This window comes from Quercus suber, unplaced genomic scaffold (genome assembly GCF_002906115.3).
Source record: "Quercus suber isolate HL8 unplaced genomic scaffold, Cork oak 2.0 scaffold_176, whole genome shotgun sequence".
NCBI classification, from domain to species: domain Eukaryota; kingdom Viridiplantae; phylum Streptophyta; class Magnoliopsida; order Fagales; family Fagaceae; genus Quercus; species Quercus suber.
The window spans coordinates 234,925-238,991 of NW_027069636.1; the positions used below are offsets into that span (position 1 = coordinate 234,925).

The 4,067-nt window shown below is 36.1% G+C and overlaps 1 long non-coding RNA gene across 1 annotated transcript; it reads right to left on the reverse strand.

Moving 5' to 3' along the window:
* Positions 1–1,944: 1,944 nt before the first annotated feature.
* Positions 1,945–3,052, reverse strand: LOC136069548 (uncharacterized). Its single transcript, XR_010630767.1, has 2 exons — positions 2,636–3,052; positions 1,945–2,346 (listed from the first exon to the last, which is right to left on the reverse strand). It is a non-coding gene; the product is annotated as an uncharacterized LOC136069548 (long non-coding RNA).
* Positions 3,053–4,067: the final 1,015 nt, after the last annotated feature.

The window sequence follows — 4,067 nt, forward strand, 5'->3', positions numbered from 1 at the left end:
CCCCCCCCCCCCTCTCTCTCTCTCTCTCTCTCTCTTCTAAAAAAAAAAAAAACCTTTCCAATACATGTATTTATTTAATCTAAAACGTTTGCTTCTAGGTCAAGGACTAAGTTCATCAATATCTTTTGGAAACTAGTTTTTTCTCTTAAATATAGCCAATATAGGCTTCAACAATAGAGACCATATCACTCACATTTCTACGCTATATGGCGATCGCTTTAAGAAAAGAAAAAGGACTATCATTGAAGCCTATATTGGCTATATTTAAAAGAAACACTAGCTGCCAAAAGATGTTGATGAACTTAGGCCTTGACCTAGAAGTTTTAGACTAAATAAATATACGTATTGGAAAGGTTAATTAAAAAATAAAAAAGAAAAGAAAAATAAAAGAGAAGGGTGTTCAGGATGGGAATTCTCTAAATGATTGGAATGAAGTTAAATTAAAAGCATAGCTTAACAAAAAAAAATTTGAAGTACAGAAAACTGCTACAAGCTGCATATACCTTCCAAGTTGATTTTGAATCCCCTGTTTGGACTACTGAAGAATTTCATGCAATAATTATATATATATATATATATATAACACTAAGCAATCAGTCAATAATTTGGCCCTGCCTAATCTCTCTGTTCCTATCAGAAAAATAATGCACGCCCACATGCACATATCACTTCATGATAACCAAATAACTTGAACAAACATCTTTTACACTAATCGACATTTAGTTGCCAAAAACAAAAAAAAAAAGTTTCCACTAAAGAAAAGAACTATCTCAAATTCACCAAACCCTCCAGCACCAGTAAATAAGGGTGAGGTAATTATAAGTAGTTGATTGAGCTAGGAACGACCACCATTGATCCAGACAGTGAGATTTTTAAAGGCCAATTCATTGTTTTTTCACACGTGTTAACACCGATTTGTCCCTATTCCAATATCATGAAACTGCCAATAGCTTAACCTATACTCATTTTTCCTTTACTCAACACAACTAATCATTAATCAAGGCAGCCACGCACAAATGTCATAATCAATCGGTTAAACACGTATGTCACCTGAACCTCAATTTACAGGATTACTCTAACTGTCTCAAATCCTAGTAATAATAACAACTATTGTTCTTCAAAAATAGTATGACAGCCGAAGCCACACTATCAATTTTTGCTAATAGATGCATTATCGATTGAAATACATTGTTATAGTACTTGATCAAATGCATTCCTAACTGCAACTAATATAAATGACCGATTCAAGTTAAATTATTCACTAAGCTCGACTAATTAGTTTCAATTTCTTACTAATTACACCAAATTAGAAAGAACTAATTAAATGGAGTAAAAGATAAACATACTGTCAAATCGTGTAAATTACACACACAAAAAAATTGATTAATTAAGAATGAAAGAAAGCAAAGTGAGAGAGAGAGATTGAACTCACGGTCGCGGCTGGTTTGTCTGAAAATATTGTAGTCGGTGCCATAAGACGATGCCGTATAGGAATGGGACATCGACATAGTCCTCAAAGCCTCTGATTCTCTGTGATTCTTACGTAATTGATCGCTCAGAAACTGAAATCACAGAGAGAGAGAGAGAGCGTGTGAACTGGTTGAGGTTTGGGGTTAGANTTTTTTTTTTTTTTTCCCTTCTCTTCTTCCTCTGTCTCTTTCCTCTCCCCTTCTCTTCTGAGTTCTCCATCTCAGAACTCTCTCTCTAATGGAACCTTAGCCACGGCGAAGCCCATGACTTGGTCACGGGCATCAACAACACCACCAATAAAAATCTCTTTCAAAACCAATAGAAACCCCCCCCCTTCCCCCCAAAACAAAAAAAAAAAAAACAGCAAAAATCCAAGCCAAACAACACACATAAATCCCTTTGAGAATTCCCAATGAAATCTCCTAAAAATCCCAACAAAACCCACCCAAAAAACCAGCAAAAATCTCGGCCAAACAACACACAAATCCCTTTGTAAATTCACAATGAAATTTCCTAAAAATCCCAACAAAACACACCCAAAAAACCAGCAAAAATCTTAGCCAAACAAGACAGAAAATCAACACAACCCCAACCGTTAACCTCATTAAAGAAACCAGAAAAAACACACCATATCACAAGATCAGCTACATCGTCTCTTGAAGAGATAGTACCCAAATCTCTTTGCACCGGCGAACCCAGAACCCAGAACCCATCGAGTCACACCGTCGATCGTCTTCGATGCGAACCCAGAACCCATCGCCTCTGACCGAATTTGATATTTTTTTTCTTTGGTTTTGTTTCTGCTTTTGATTGCCGGAGTTTGCTGTGATTTTGAAATTTTTTGTAATAAAATTTATTTGGATGCCGAGAAAATAGCTGAGAAAATGTGAAAAAATTGTAAGAAAATAGCATTTTCAGAATAGAATCAAACACATGAAAATATTTTCTACAATAATTTTTATAATACAATCAAACACCTAAAAATATTTTCCTTTCCCGAATATAACATTTCTAAAAAATATGCTATTTTTTGAAAAATAGATTATTTTCTGAAAATTATTTTCCGCGAACCAAACAGATCCTTAGTTGGTATTATTACAAACTTCAGGAGTGGTTTGTGGAATTTACCCTTTATTTTAATTTTGAGGCTTAATCAATTATTTACCTGTTGAATCACAAGAATTTGGGGCTTGGCTTCGTGCTTTGATTTTCAATACTGGTAAAAAGAGTGTGGTTATTGTGGGAGGTTCTGGGGAAGAGATATATGGTGTTTCTCCACGAACATTGGTGGCTGGGTACTGCTAGTTCTATGGATTTTGAACAGGGAATCGTTACTCCACTAAATCAGGAATTTCACAAATTTTCAAATGAGGATGTGACAACTGCCACTCAAATTGCCACTCTATTCTCTGCTGAAAAATCTCCTGATTTGGTGCGGATTAACCACTCCCTCAAAACTAGCTAGGTTATTCCTTCATATACTCAATTCCTAACACTAGAAGCTCCTCTTTCATCACCAAAGTCTTTTGAAGCTAAAATTCTATAGATGGATGCTAAATTGAAGAAGTTTGACAAGGGGAATTCTTCCCAAACAGGTGTGGCTTATCCAAATTCTTTATTTCCCTCATCTTCAAGGACTTTATCTGTTAAGTTAGATAAGGATTGTCAAGAGACCAATAGTGTGGAGATGGCTAAGGGAACTGATGCTAGTACAACCAATAGTCCCAAGACATTCTCATCTTCAAAGACCTTATCTGACAATTTAGATAGGAATGTATTAGATATCAATGCTGTGGAGATGGCTAAGGCATCCAATGTGAATACAACTCCTATTCCCGTGACTTCCTCATCTTCAGAGACTTTATCTGACAATTTGAATAGGAATGTATTGGATAGCAATGCTCTGGAGATGGCTAAGGCATCCAATGTGAATACAACTCCTATTCCTGGAACACATAACTCCAATGAAGATGATATGCCTCTTAAGCCAGGGTCTTGGAAATGATTGGGTAGAAAGAAAAAAACCAAGGAGTCTAGTTGTGCATAACAAGTCCTATGGGAAGAGAGCAGTGTCTGATTGTGAAGGAAATCAATTGAATTTACCTAGCAAACGTTTACAAGTTTTGAAATTTGATGAAGCATTACCTTTCAAATTGGCGGAGGCTACTATGCAGCCCCGCCAAAAGCAATGAGTCTTTTAGTTTGGAACTGTCGTGGGCTTGAGAATCTATGTACAGGGAAGGAGCTTGGTGAATTAGTATGGGCTGAAGATTCCTCTGTCGTGTTTATAGCTGAAACATGAGCAGATGAAGCAAGGCTAAGACAAATTAAGAAGGATATTCACTTTGACGGTTTGTTTTTTGTTCCAAGAGTGAATAGAGGAGGAGGTTTAGCTATGTTATGGAAAAATTCTATCAATCTGTCAATTGAATCATTTTCTAAGAATCATATTGACTTAATTATTGATAAGGGTTCAAATGAAGCTTGGAGATTTACGGGATTTTATGGAGAACCAGATGCACAGAAGAGGAAGGAGTCTTGGGATTTACTTTGTTTGCTGAATAGGCATTTTAATTTACCTTGGCTCTGTGCTGGAG